The sequence below is a fragment of the Saccopteryx leptura genome, chromosome 2 (assembly GCF_036850995.1).
Source record: "Saccopteryx leptura isolate mSacLep1 chromosome 2, mSacLep1_pri_phased_curated, whole genome shotgun sequence".
NCBI lineage: Eukaryota > Metazoa > Chordata > Mammalia > Chiroptera > Emballonuridae > Saccopteryx > Saccopteryx leptura.
The window spans coordinates 259618285-259633371 of record NC_089504.1 but is presented as its reverse complement, the minus strand read 5'-3'; the positions used below and the strand labels follow the sequence as shown (position 1 = coordinate 259633371).

General features: G+C 49.9%; 1 protein-coding gene across 6 annotated transcripts in view; it reads right to left on the bottom strand.

Moving 5' to 3' along the window:
• Positions 1-7648, bottom strand: part of TNN (tenascin N) — a 48049-nt gene extending 40401 nt beyond the window's left edge. For all 6 annotated transcript variants that reach the window (XM_066371562.1, XM_066371564.1, XM_066371567.1 and 3 more), the window contains exon 1: positions 7589-7648. The gene's annotated coding sequence lies outside the window, so the exon portion shown is untranslated. The remainder of the gene's footprint in view (positions 1-7588) is intronic.
• Positions 7649-15087: the final 7439 nt, after the last annotated feature.

The window sequence follows — 15087 nt, the reverse complement described above, 5'->3', positions numbered from 1 at the left end:
TCTGCCTACAAACCAGCAGAAGTTCACACTTTCTGATAAAAATGCCTCCTTCCTGCTGTCTTCCACATACCCCCTACCTCACCCCAGCTGCAATGAGCTCTCCCTCTGCTAAGCATCCTAAGAAATGCGTCGGTCCCTCTGTGGCTCTCCTGATGGGTTGGTTATCTTGTGTAGAGTTACTCTAATGTGCACCCCGTCTCCCTGTGGGGTCGTGAGCCTCTCAAGGACAGGACCCAAGGCTGGTTCCTCTTGGGGCCCCCTCCCAAGGCAGCAGCACCATGGGATTCAGTCACCCACAAATCTGTCTGAGCCACGCTGCAGGGCTGCCTCCGGACAGGAACTTCCGTGACCAACTCGGGACACGTAGGCACCTGTAGCAGAGGCTGAGCCCAGCCCCTGCCTGAAGACTGTGTCCCACCCAGGCCCAGGCTCTCCCTCCCCGCTGGGAGAGGCAGCTGTGGCCCCCTGGAAAGACCAGCCAGACAGAGCCTCGGGAAGGCCACCTGTCTGAGCTCTGTCCCCTTGTCTGCACCGTGGGAAGGACAGTGCCTGCCCCATCTGGTGTGCGGCCATGCCACTGCCCAATAATTAGTCTGAGGTTTGTTTAATTTTTAATCCACTACTAAGCATGATTTCCTCTACTTCCTCATCTTTTTATGGAGGAGGGTGACATCTATATTGGAGAAAGCACATCACATAAATTGTATAGATTTAACAAAGGCAACAGCCATGGAACCACCACCCAGATAGGAATGTCGCCAGCATCCTAGAAGCCCCCATATGTCCTCACCTGATGCTCCTCTCTTCCAGCTCTTCCAGCTCAGTAGGTAGGGTCAGCAGGTGGCCACCCAAGGAGCCAACCTGGGCAGATCACCCTGTTGGCCTTCCTAGTCATTAAACCTAATTTTAGTACTCTGTACAATCTTTGATTTTTAATAGCCATTATCTATTTATTATCAGGATGTGGAGGAAACAGGACAAAGGGCCTGGCAGAATTATTACTCAAATAACAATGTTAAAATAATACTAAATGTCACATATCACATTGCTGCTATGTGCCAGGCACTGGCCAGGTGTACGAGTCTTCGAGAGTAAGCCTTACAACCGCTTTGTGATGTGGGGGCTACTCTCCCTTCCTGGGTGAGGAGCCAGAGGTGAGAGGTAAGGCCACTCACTGGGGCTACCCCACTAGTAAGTGACCATTGGGATTCCAACCTGGGTCCACCTGATTGCAAGCTGGTGTTTCTCTGTGTGGATATGTCATACTGGTGCCAATGACAAATGCATTTAGTATGGACCTGCCCCTATGCAAGTCTGTCCTCTGGGCACACGTCCTGAATGTGGTGCACAAGGGAGGTGCTACCACTGTGAACTGAACAGGACAGCACCAAAGAGGGCTCTTCTTCATGGTGCCCCCTTCCCCACTCCCCTTCCTGGCTCTTCCTACAAAGATGCAGTATTGGTAATATACTAACAATAGCTCACCTTTTCTGAGCACTCACTACATCCCCGCAGCTGGGCTACACACCAGGCAGACGTAGCGGAATGGTCAGTGGACAGTTGTTGTGGTCGTGGGGTGCGAACTATGGGTCGTAAATGCTCACACATTTCAAAGCGAGCTGGTGCTTTTCTGGGGGTGGGTGAGTAGGGGTGAATGGGGGTGGAGGGCAGAGAGAGCAGTGCCTGCCCTTGCCCAGAGGAATTCAGAGCAGTGTCTGCTGGGAACAGGCTGCGATGGAGGAAGGCTGCATGGGAGAGGCCTGCACCCAGAATTTGGGAGGACAGGATAGGTAAGTCCTGCCATAGGAAGAAAGCAGCTGGGGGCCGGAGCTGGGTGAGCAAACCACAGGAGGAGGTGCCCCGTGGGTGGAACAAACGGGGTCTGTCTGAAGAGACCATAAAAGGTTCCATAAAGCAGTGGGTGGGGCGGGGAGCAAGAGGGCATCTGATGACAGGGACCACGACAGCCCGGCTAAACACACTGTTCCTTCTCTCCGGACCCCCCTCCCCCAGCCTACAGTGGAGATGGTGGGGGTGGCGGGGGTGGAGGAAGAAAAGTACCAGGACCCCCTCGGTCCCCTGTCCCCTCTCGCTCATCTTCAGTTTCAGCATCGGGCCAGGAGGGTGAAAGGGGAGATGTGGCCCCGGTGGGACACAGGCTCTGCCACTGGGGCGGACCTGCCTCTCCCCGGAGGCCTCTCTCCCAGCACAAGGGACCAGGGAGCTCTGTGACCGCTGACATTTCTGTCAGGGTGGGGAGGGCAGTGAGGAGAGCCGCAGAGCAGGCGGCAGGGCTAGTGTGGGGCGGATATACTGCGGTTTCACTCACAGCCCCCGCCCTCAGACGCTCAGCCCGGTGACACAGCCCTCCACACGTGATCTCCGCCTGCTCCCTGGGGGCGGGGGGCGCTCAGAGGCACAGAGCAGTGAGCCCTGACTGAGACTCGGGCACAAGGCCCCCCCCCCCAGAGACGTTAACCCCCGGGCACATCTGCTGTCCTCAAACCACACAGACAGGCCCCAAAGTGCCCCCTTGGGACAGGGCAGCACATGGTGTCCACGATCCCAGATCCCCGCCGGCGACAAAGCTACAGAGCAGACTCAGCCCCCTGTGTCCACGTCGGCCACCCAAGCCCGAGGTCCCGCCGCGCTCCCTGTACTCTGAGACGTCAGTGGCGTGCAGATGGCTTTCCGAAGACGTTCTGAACCAAGGGAGGAAAGCCATATGCTCTTGCCATAAACCGCAAAGCTGCGCAAGGCCTGGAATACGAGAAACCCCAGAAACCCTTGCAGGAGCCCCTGGTGTAGCCTGTCCTGAGTTGTAAACCAGATGTCCTTGCTAATTACAGCCCTGCCAGGGCCACATGTCGACCGCAGGCTGCGCTCAGATTTTCCTGGGCAGAGGCATTGCTCGAGGGAAGATGGGCAGCAGGAACCCTCGGCCCGGCCCCCATCAGTGAGGACCCAGCGGAGACACAGCCTGCCCCCCCCACGCGTGGCAGGAGACACGTGTGGTCACCACATAAGGAAAGGATGACTTCACCCGCTCCTGCTGGCAGAGCAGACCACAGACAGCGCTCCCTGAGGGCGGGGAGGGGGCAGACAGGGCCTCCAGTCTCCCCAAGAAAAATGCAGCATGGTAAGTTTCTGAGTGGGAGTGATTGATTGCTCTATTGAGGAAGTTTCTCACAGAAAGGAAGGTGAACACCGTGGGGATGTGTGAGGCAGAGGGGGTCGCATGCAGGGCTGTGCGTGCAGAAAGCCACAGGGCCTTGGGTGTCCCCAAGAATCATTCTCACCTACAGATCATACCCTTAATTCTGAAGGCAGGAGAGGGGTGGCCAGGTGGGGGAAGAGGCTCAATGAGACTCCAGACCAATGCCTGAAATTGCTTTTTCAGGAAAGGCTCTCTCTTTGAGCTGTGTACCTCTGCTGGTGAGCTGGGTGGACAGTCCCTGGGTTCTGTCTGAGAGACACACTCATGTCACAGGGCTCTGTGTCTGCGCTCTGTTTCTTCTCTCTTGGTGACCACAGGGGTAGATTTGTGTAGACGGCTCCCAGATCTGTATGCGAGTTCCTCGACCAGACGTCCCTGTAAGCTCGGGGACGGCAGCGGCCACGACTGTGTGGGTCCCTTCTGTATCCCCAGCCTCATAGCATAGCCCGACCAAGGTAATATTTTGTATATTAAATTATAATAGCCACTGGCTTTTTTTGCATGTTTATTAGATGACGGGTACTGAGCCGAATACTAGATGAACATTATTCTCATCTAATCTGCACAATCCCAGGAGCATATCTTTATCATTCTTTGTAACAAATGCAATGAGGGGTTAAGTGACTTGCCCGAGGACACACAACTACTCTGCAGCAGAGCTGAGACAAACAGCAGGCCCGCCTGCTCCCTGTGTGTCCTCCTCTCTCTGCTGGATTACCTCCCCAATGAGAAAATCAGCATATGTGAGAAAAACACAAACCAAAATGGACTCTTCTCTGCTGCATTTAAGAGAGAGGCTCCCCTAAAAATAAGGAAAACCCAAGACATGCTAGGTGCTCAGTTAAACATTTAATTGTTCAATGACTAAATCCTGAGCCTGCAGGTTCTGCGCAGTGCCAAGCATAGCCCCCGTAAAGATGGGTCAGTGTCGCCCCCGTAGGGAGGCTGGATCCAGGCTACGTCTCCTGAGAGGACACACAGTGTGCACCCAGACCTCTCTGCAGGGGCAGATGTCGACCAAGCCCTGGCCAGGGAGAGGGAGAGTCTTTGCGTCGCAGACAGTCCTCTCCAATCCCAGGGCTAAAGGTCTCCGTGTCCCCTCATTTTCCCCAAATACGGACATACATTCCGGTCAGGAATAAAGTACACAACTCACGACAAAGGGAGCGGCAGCCTGCTTCCTAGCTGCTGTTACAGATCTTTCTACTTCATCCAGCGCTCCCTCCCGTCCCTGTGACCTCATCCTGCCTTTGTGGCGAACCACCGCCACTGAGTACTGCTTGGGGTTTCAGAAAAATGAGATGATCATGGGTTTCCAGTGGAGTCACTTAAAAAGATACTCTGTCCCCCAATGACAGGGTGGACGTCCCTGAACTATGAAGAAATGTAAGCGTGCACAATGCCTAGGCCACACTATTCCTGCCGGGCCTCACTCCAGGCAGACCCAGGACGTGTACGAACATTTCTATTTCTAGTTTCTGCAACAGTGAACTCTGCATAGGCATTCCATAGAGGACATGGGACAGCTAGGTCTGGGTGACAATGAAAAACTGGTTTTATGTGATGAGGCTTAAGATGGTAACATCCTAGGCCCCGTTCTGCCCCTCGCTCTCCTGGTCCAGTGGAAGCCCCTGCAGGTGACATACACCCCATGCCACCCTCTCCTGAAGAGCTCTTCCCATCACATCTGCTGGAAGAGACAAGCGGTGCTGTCCCTGACCAACAGCACTTAGTCCGGTGGCCCAGGCCAGTGTGGCTGTTGTGTGCTGCCCACAGAACCCCACCTGCCTTGCGAAGGCTCAAGCGGGTGATGGGAACGGCACACGGTTTCCTAAGCCCTGTTACGCTCACGCCCCGTGCGGAGTGCTTCGAAAGGTCTCCCTGAGCGGCAGGCGAGGTCGCTCCTTCCTCACGGGAGAACTTCCTTTCTCTGTCCCGGGAAATTAGTGGCTCAAGCACAGTGCCAAGATCAAATGGGCACAGGCATAAACTCCAGGACCGCGACCACGTCGGACCAAACAGCCTCTCCCAGAACGACTGTGTGGCACCTTGGGCGCAAGTAGCCCTGTGCCCACAGTGGGGCACCCACCGGCAGACTGCGTTCCCTGGGTGAGGGTGAGCAGAGGAACGGGACAAAGCCACAGTTTCTTTCCTTAGTTTAGCACGTGCTCTTCCACACACAGAAATAACTTGTCAAAGCCCCGTGCTAACTTCCAGGGACCTGCTCTGCTCCCCTCTCCCTCTCAGGGTCTGTCTTTGAGACCAGTCGCTCCTACTGAGATGGTGGCTGGCGGGCATTGGCAGTGAGTCTACTGAGGCAAAGCCCAGCAAAGCCGCTGCCTGTCGAGGGGTCAGCCCGAGACCCCAGCATCACCAGCTTGCAGACTGGCGGCTCCGGACGCTGCTACGGGACCTAAACTGTGAACTCGTGTCTGGGTCCAGACCCGAGAGCAGTCAAGACCCTGGAGGGAGCCGTGGATGGACATGAGCTCCCACTGGGTCTGGGCACAGCTGCCTCAGGCGTCTCCTCAGGAACAGACCTCAGTCTACTCTACATTTCATACCACAGAGCGGGGCCGGAAAGGAGACCAGAAGCCACGAGCTGATCTGAAGTCATCCTGCCCTGTTTCCCCCCACCCGCCAGGAGTCAGCTGCAGCCACAAACTTGAGGACACAGCAGGAATTAAAATTATATGAAACAGCGATTTTCAACTGGTGTGCTGCAAGAATTTTTAAACCGGCAATACCTGACTATGTAGTCAGGGCCACTGACCTTTTCCCCCTTAGATTGTCCAATAGAAAAATGACAACAGCCAACACAACAATAGCCGTTCCGTGTGAATGAATCAAATCATACCTATTTTTTTTGACAGATCGGCAAAAAATATATTTTTCGGTGTGTTGCAGAATCTAATAATTAGTTTATGTGTGCTGTGAGATGACAAAGGCTGAACATCGCTGTTATAAAACAATGTCAAGGGGGTTTTCCCATCCGTCCTCCCTGATGCTGCTGTGCCCTGTTCCTTCCTGGGTCCCTTTTCCAAACTCCATCACCTTGTTTGACCCTGAGCCCAACCAACGCCCAAATGCCAAAAAAAAAAACGCCGATTCTTCCCATACACATCCTGTTCTCTGCCAGCCACCACTCTACGGTCCTGGCTCAAGAGGTTCACCTGACATCTGGGTGATGCTTTGGATTCTTCAAGAACCAGTGGACTGCAGGTGCTGTGGCTAACCTCTGTCCAGATGTGGGTAGTTTATTTTTATGTTAGGACTTGCCCTTTCTATAATGCTTATATAAGCAGCTCAGGTTTTGTGCTTTGAAATGACTGTTCTCATTCATTCTTTCTCTCTCCTCCCAGCCGCAAGAATAAACAGATAAATACAAAGACCTCCAACAACGAGTCCACCACATCATGTCTGCAAATGTTTTGAAATGTCTTCTGAGGCATTGTGAGGGAAATAGCATGAGGATTTGGAGAAAAGAAGTTGTCATCTTACAAACAGAATCAAAACCTGTACATTTAAATGTCTGAATAAATGTCTAAGCTCATCCAGCCAATTTGCAAACCTCATCGAAATTACCAGAGATGGGGAAAGCCATAATAGTTTCCTGATCACAACTAAAACAAAGATTCTATTTTAGAATTTTTTTAAAATTCTAAAATACATTCTAGACTTACCAGGGTGGTCACTTTGTAGGGTTTATAAATGTCTAATCACTATGTTGTACACCCCAAACTAATAAAATATTCTATGCAGCTGAAATTAAATTTTTTTAAAATATATATTTTAAAAACAGTGATACAGGCCTGACTTGTGGTGCCGCAGTGGATAAAGTGTCGACCTGGAACGCTGAGGTCGCAGGTTTGAAACCCTGGACTTGCCTGGTCAAGACACGCATGGGGGTTGATGCTTCATGCCCTTCCCCCCTTCTCTCTCTCTCTCTCTCTCTCTCTCTCTCTCTCTCTCTCTCCTCTAAATGAGTAAATTAAAAATTAAAATAGAAAAACAAAAACAGTAATGAATAGATAAATTACAGAAAAACAGGCCCCTGACTCCGGGAAGAGCCGACAGAGAAGTGCAGATGAGACGAGCATGTGAGCTGGACAGGAAACCATCTCCACAACACCAGCTCGGGGAGAACCCTCCCTACAACCCAGACTGCGCTGGGCCAGGCGAGACGCTCGCTCCTGGTCCCGTGGTGGGGCGTGCACACTGCCGGCCAAGGACACGGCACTCGGGTCCCGAGGGGTTTCCTCACTGGTGTCACTCCTCGTGGAGGTGACAGGAGCCAGGATGCTCAGGTTCCTTCCCACCGGCCACCGTCCCCATCTCACAGGGAAAGCTTGCGGAGACTGGCGCTCTTACCTGCAAGGCTGCTGGACACCACGTCCCGCGCTCCAGCCACCCAGACCTCGCTGCTGGCCGACCCCTGTCCTGGCCTCGCCTCGCCTCTCTTCCCTCCCTGGGTTTAAATGCTGGCCGGGCTGGGGCGGAGCTGGCCGGGATCCCTCTCATTGGCAGGCGTGGGGAGCAGTTGCTATAGCAGCTCCTTCTAACAAGGGGGGGAATACTTACGCAGCAGTAAGTATAGTAAAAACAGCGGAGGCTGTTTCCATTTAAGCAGCTCCAGAACAAGGTTATTAAAGTAGGAGTTTGCTTGTCGCCTGCCCAGGAGCTGGGTCTCAGGGCTTGAAAGTGAGTTTCTCAAGTGTTGTTCTCTTTTCCCGGTTTCGGGCCCTCTGACATTTACTGGTGACACTTAGGGAAAGAGCTGTCACATAGACGGACGTGAGCAGAGACTCTCAGGGACAGGACCTCCTGGGACCCCACGCCTCCTCCGTCCTTCAGCTCGCAGCGCTGAGGGGCAGGGTGGCAGGGCTCTGGCCGGCTGAGCGCAGGACGTGAGACCCGCACCTTCAACTCCCCAGCCCAGCCCATCTAGACCCCCCATCACCAACCAGGAAAGCACAGGGGTGCCACTTTGCACCCCCTTTCCTTTTTGCCATCAGTTGGACAGACCTCTGTCCTTCCTGTGAACCAGAGCTGCTCCCTGCACTCTCCCCCCTCGCCGCCTGGCTGTGTGCAGGTCAACAACATAGTGGGAGGGCCGTGCGGTCCAGCTCACTGATGTGGACGTGGAGTGCTGCTGAGGGGAAAGGAAGGGGGGAGCAAGGAGCTGCCCCAGACCTGGTGAGGGTGTGGCCAGGGCCAGAGCCTGTTTCTGGAGCTAGTGTCTGCCACTGGCAAGTGACCTCTGACGTAACCTCCTTGTGCCTCAGTTTACTCATCTTTAAAAAGGAGTAACACAGCTCTGGTGAGGATTAAATGAATTGATACAGATAAAGAATTTGGACTAGTTCCAGGGACACAGGAGTCAATACATGTTAGCTGCTAGGATTGCTGTAATTATGATTGCCACCATTTTTTATTCTTCTTGTATACCCCACAAAGGAGTCCTGGATAGCCTGCGCCCCCGATTCTGAATGGGTACACAGTTCTCTGCCTTGCCTCCCTCACGACCTCAAATAGCCCCGCTACCTTCCCGAAATCGAGGCCGGCTACACACAGAGGGGACCACGGTGGTGTGAACCGGCGCTCACCAGAATGTCCCCCAGCCCCCAAACATGGCTCCTCTCCCCTGGACCTTTCTTCGCTGCTCCTTAAATAAGAAAGTCCCCCCTAGAGGCTCCTGGGACCTTGCTGTCCCCTTGAGCTGCTCTGCTCGTCTTCACTTCCCTCCACTAGTTCTCCCCAGACAAGTGGGCCTTGCCAGCTCTCTCTGTTACTCTGCCCCCCGTGCCCTGAGGAGGGGGAGAGCTCAACTAGAGGCCCCTCCCTCCAGCTGGCTGGTGGGGGCACACATGTCACTATCACAGACACCCGCCTGCCCCGTGCCGTAGCTCAACAAGACAGAAGGTGACTGCTCTCACAGTACACACAGCAGAGACAGGCTGGCCAGGCAGGGCCACCGTCCCTGGTCCCTGGTCTCCAGGGCCACCTCTCAGCCAGTGGGAGCACGAAGGGCGCCCAGTCCTTAAAAACACAAAAACAAGACCTTTTTTTATTTTACGATCATTTCAGAGTTGCAGAAAAATTACAAAAATATAACAGAGGATCCCCACATAACTTTCGCCCACATTCTCCAAATGCTACCCAGTGTGGTTTATCACTCATTTCTCTATTTTTTCCTGAGACGTGTGAGAGTAACTTAAAGGCATGGTTTACCTCCTTACCTCCAAATAACTTCAGTGTGTAATATGTCCCCAAAACAAGGACACACTCTTACATACCCTTGATAGGGTGATCCAAATGAGGAAATTAACACTGACGTAATAGTATTGTCTAATTTACAGACTGGATTCAGAGTTCATCAGTTATCTCTCTCCTATCACAAAAGAAAAAACAATAACTTTACTGGTCCGGGGTCCAACTCTGGATGCCTCGTGGCACCGAGCTGCCCCGCCCCGAGTCCTCCATAACCTGCACCATCTCCCCGGTCTTCCCTTCTCCTTTCCCGGCCCTGCCGGTTTTGAAGGGTGAAGATCAGGTATTCTGCACAACACCCTCAAGCGTTCCTACTTCAGAACCTTCTTGAGTCAGGATTTTGTTTCTTAGAGCTGAACGCATTGTTCAGTTAATTTCTTAGTAGCAAAGTGGCTTATTGGCACCCTTCTGAGAACATGGCACGCACCGGGGACCCCAGCAGGAAACACTCACAGCCGGTGACGAGCCGTGGCGTAATGACGGGGAAGTCAGTCTCCACAGCTCCCTGTGCTTTCAGCTTCGCTGTGCTGTCCTGACATTGGTAGACTTGAAAGGGCCACAGATTCTTTGCAGCAACTTCCTTAACAAGAGGTTAAATGGATTTCCCCAGGGCTTGAACTTGGCCTACAGCCATTGTGAGTGCCTCTGCCCAACAGAGTGTGGCTAAGTGGCACTAGGGTTCTGAGCTGGGGCCTCGGATGGCCTTGCAGCTTCTGCTGTCACCCGCTTGGAACACAGTGCCTTCTGGGGGATTAAAGGACCACAGGGAGCAAGAGGCTGGGCCGTCCAGCGGAAGCCCAGGTGCATGCATGAGCCCAGCCGACGCTCTGGGAGCCCTCCAACCCAGTCCAGCCCGACTGCCAACCACAAAATTATGAGCAAAGAAGTAATTGTTTTAAGTTGCTGTGTTTTGGAGAGCTTTACTATGCAACAATGGAAAAATGATACAGGGCCTAAACCCCAACTAGGGAAATAATTTAGCTTAAAACTAATTTCAACCCATTATTTTGTCCAAATAGTGTAACCCGTTCCAAAAAGACCTGGAAAAAAACGGAGTTGCCGGTTTACATGATGGTTCAACCAACATGTTATTAAAAACATGTTTTATTTGAGAAAAATGTAGGAAAAAAGTATTCCAACTATAGTCATCTCCAATTTTATTGGTCCTAAGAAACCACTCTAAACCCAATAGACCAATGTGCTGGCTCAGAGAGAGCCTAGTCCGCTGGGTCTGGTTTGGAGACCTGGACCCTGTCTTGGCTGGGCTGGGTCTGTCTGAGCTGGTCGGAAGATGCATCTCAGGATCTTCAATTAGGATTCTGCTGATTCTAAAGGAACTAAAACCAAACCTCAACAGACCCCCACTGTCAACATCTTGCCCCAGATCACTCGCTAACTCGCTCGCTCTGCCATAAATTATATAGTATAGTCAGTTCCCACATAGGGTCACCTTCCCTTTGTGGTAGATCCTGAACTCAGACCTTTCACAGCACTTACAAGGAGGTGCCATCTTTGACTTGAAATGTGCATGTGCCTGCAGAAACAGACCAGAGTGTGGCCTGCAGCACAAAGGATGTGTGTGACTCCCGTCAAGACAGTGAGAGACCTTGATTCTTCTCCCATCAATATTTTCTTTTCTTGGATCAATACTTTTTGATATCCATCTCAGTACTAGTCGATATCTTCTTACTAATCTTTTCTGGCGAAAACAGTTGTTATGGGCCTGGAGAGTGTGGGAGTGGATTTGCAGCCAGGGCTCAGATTGGAAGGGATGGCAGTTGGTCTCTAAGAAGTTCTTCATGCATCACTCGCCCAGAGATGGTTGTTTTGTAGATATCAGTATTATTTTCATTACAAAAGTTAACTTATTATTGTCAACCGGCTGAAACACACAGAAAAGCATGAAGAAAAGTATTTCCTGTAATTCCCACAGTTGAAGATAACCACTGATTTTTTTTCTTCTACAAATCTTTACATATATGAAGTGATGATATATATGATATATCTGTGCACATGTATTTTTAGAAGATTAAACAACTACGATTATATTATATAGGATTTTCCTGCTCTTCGCTCTACACGTATAGTATTTTTCCCTTTATTTTTTATATGTGTTTTCAGGGACATGCTTTCTATTGTTGCACAGTGTCCTAGTGTGTGCTTCTAACACATGGGGGAAAGGATGGGATTGCAAAGGGCCAGGAAGGCATTTGGGAGAGAAATGGAAATAAAGGTTCTAGTATGCCTTGACTGTGGTGACGATCATAGGGCTGTACACATTTGTCAAGATTCACTGAATTTTATACATTAGAGGGGCAAATTTTATTGTGTAAAAATTATATCTCAATATATCCACTTCAAGGGGAAAAATGATTTAGACAAAGGACCACCTCATATTTATGACCCCGTGCTGCCCAGATCTTGTCTGTTCTTTAATTTCTCAGTCTTGACAGCACATGGGAACCGCCTGGGAGTGTTTAATCAAGTGAGATGCCAGGGTTTAGGAAGTCAGGAACGAGAGACACTGGTTGAACTGGCCGTGGCCCAGGCCAAGGCACCAGCTTTCTGAAAGCTCCCTCAGGACTCTAAAATGTGCAGCCAGAGTTGAGAAGCACTAATCTGCACCGTAAGTCATGGGCCAAGGAAGCAGGAGGAGATCAAAAGGGACATGTAAATTTCAGAATCATAAAAGAGTTTTATGAATTTTGCAAACTAAGCATTTATTAGTCCCCTGACTTTTTTAATCCTGTTTCCCCCCGAAGCCTGAGATAGTCATAAAAATATTTTTATTGCAATATAAATCACATACCATAGAACTCATCCTGTTAAAGTGTACAATTCAGTGGTTCTTGGTATATTCACAAGGTTGTTCAGCCGTTACATTATCATTATTTACTTTGAGAACATTTTCTTCAACCCAAGATCAAACCCCACACCATTAATAGTCACTTCCCATTGCCCCCACCCGTGACAACCACTAATTTACTTGCTGCCTTTATGAATTTGCCTATTCTGGACATTTCATATGAATAGAGTCATATATGATCTTTTGTGACTGACTTATTTCATTTAACAGAGCACTTTTAAGGTTCACTGATGTAGCATGCATCAGTACTCTGTTCCTTTTTGTGGCCAAATAACTTTCCATCATATGGATATAGCATATTTTGTTTCCACTTTTGCCATCTATTATAAATATTGTTGCTATGAACATTTGTGTACAAGTTTTTGCATGGACATATGGTATTTAGGGAGGGGTGTAAGTGACTGCTGGGCCATTTGTTGTAACTTTACGTTTAACTTTTTGAGGAACTGTCAAATGGTTTCCCAAAGTGATTATACCATTTTACATTCTCACAAAGAATGTATAAGGGTTCCAATTTCTTTGTCGTCTCCAACACTTATTTTTGTCTGGCTCTTTTATTGTGTCATCCTAGTGGTTGTAAAGTTGTATCTTGAGATTTTATTTATACTTCATTAATGGTTAATGATGTTGAACATCCTCTCATGTGCTTACTGGCCATTTGTATATCTTCTTTGGAGAAATGTCTGTTCAAGTCCTTTTCCCATTTCAATTGGGTTATCTGTATTTTTATTATTGAGTTAGAAGAGTTCTTTATATATTCTGGATACTAGACTCTTAATTAATATGATTTACTTATTTGTATGATTTTTAAATCTTTTCTCTCATTCTTTGAACTGTCTTTTCACTTTCTTGATAGCATCCTTTCAAGCATAGGAATTTTTAACTTTGATTAAGTCCTTTTTTTTTTTTTTTAAAGCCAGTGAGAGAGAGACAGACAGGAAGGGAGAGAGATGAGAAGCATCAACTCATAGTTGCAGCACTTCTAGTTGTTCATTGACTGCTTCCTCACATGTGCCTTAACCAGGTTGTTCCAGCACAGCCAGTGACTTCTTGCTCAAGCCAGTGACCTTGGGCTCAAGCCAGTGACCACAGGGTCATGTCTATGATCCCATGCTCAAGCCAGTGACCCCGCACTCAGCTAGTGAGCCTGCGCCCAAGCCAACGACCTAGAGGTTTGAACCCGGGTCCTCAGCGTCCCAGGTCATCCCAGCTAATCATAGTAACTGAAGTCTCTTTGACATGATTTGATTTAGGAAAGGCTATCTGAACCACTTCTGTCAAATGGGGCTTCTGAAAAGTTTGCCTACATCAGGTCCTTCTCTTTCCAATGGCTGTTGTCATGCCTGCCTGGAATGTGGCAGGCGTCTCATAACTATGAGGGGAGCTAAACAGGACAAGATAAATGGGAAGAGTCTGGGTCCTTAAGGACATTCATAAACTCTGAAATTAATGACCCTTGGGACTTCTCATTATCTGAGATAATGTATTTCTTCATTATTTAAGCCAACTACGTTACCTGTATGCAAATCTTTCTACCCCGTACAGACCTCCTGACTTGTCACAGAAAATGCCCTCAGACTACAAAACTTTCAGGGCAGGGGTCCCCAAACTTTTTACACAGGGGGCCAGTTCACTGTCCCTCAGACCATTGGTGGGCCGGACTATAAAAAAAACTATGAACAAATCCCTATGCACACTGCACATATCTTATTTTAAAGTAAAAAAACAAAACAGGAACAAATATAACATTTAAAATAAAGAACAAGTAAATTTAAATCAACAAACTGACCAGTATTTCAATGGGAACTATGCTCCTCTCACTGACCACCAATGAAAGAGGTGCCCCTTCCGGAAGTGCAGTGGGGGCCAGATAAATGGCCTCAGGGGGACGCATGTGGCCCGCGGGCTGCAGTTTGGGGACCCCTGTTTCAGGGCATTGTACCTTGAGCACAATGACCCAAGGACTTGAAATTCTGCAAGGGGAGTTTCCCAACTTAGCCCCACATGCAGCCCCCTGAGAACTGCCAGGAGACCTGCTGTAGAGGGTGCAGAGGATGGGAAAGGTATTGTACATAAGTCAAACTCCTTCACCAGCACTGAGTCCCTGGCTTCTGCAGTGGGGGGACAACTCGTCTCTATTGCTTTTCTAAAAAACCGGATAGAGTTTTGGTTAAGGTGTTTAACATACTCTTATCGTCTAAGAATGCTTGGCTCTGGAGAAAGTGCTTTTACATGCTTAGTGGAATAATGAAATCTCAGCATCTTTGGATTGGGACAGAGCCAGGGGAGGCCAGAGATATAGGAGTCTCCGGCAGTCGTCACCTCCCCGAGTGAAGTCACCCTCTCTGTGGCTGGGACCTCCAGCCAGGGCTGCTCCTCACCCTGGGAGGAGGGAAGGTTCAGGTGCAAGTGGAAGCCAGCATGTGGGTTTCCAACAGCTGATTATGTGTATCTCTCCCCAGCTTCACATTCAGCGACCTTCCCTGGCTACTTAAAAATCAGCCACTGTGATTGCACGTACACCGTGGAATCAGAAAAGAGCTTCTCCCGGGAAAGCCAGCTGGTAAACGTCACCAGCGCTCCACTCAGAATTCTGCTCCTGGTCCTTCTGGGAATCAGAGGTTCCTTTATACTGCCAAGGTATCATAACATCTCCCAAACTTCACGGCCCTAAGTCACAGTTCGGAAGAAAGCCCACTATCCCTCCCCGAAGATGACTAACTGCTTAAAAAAT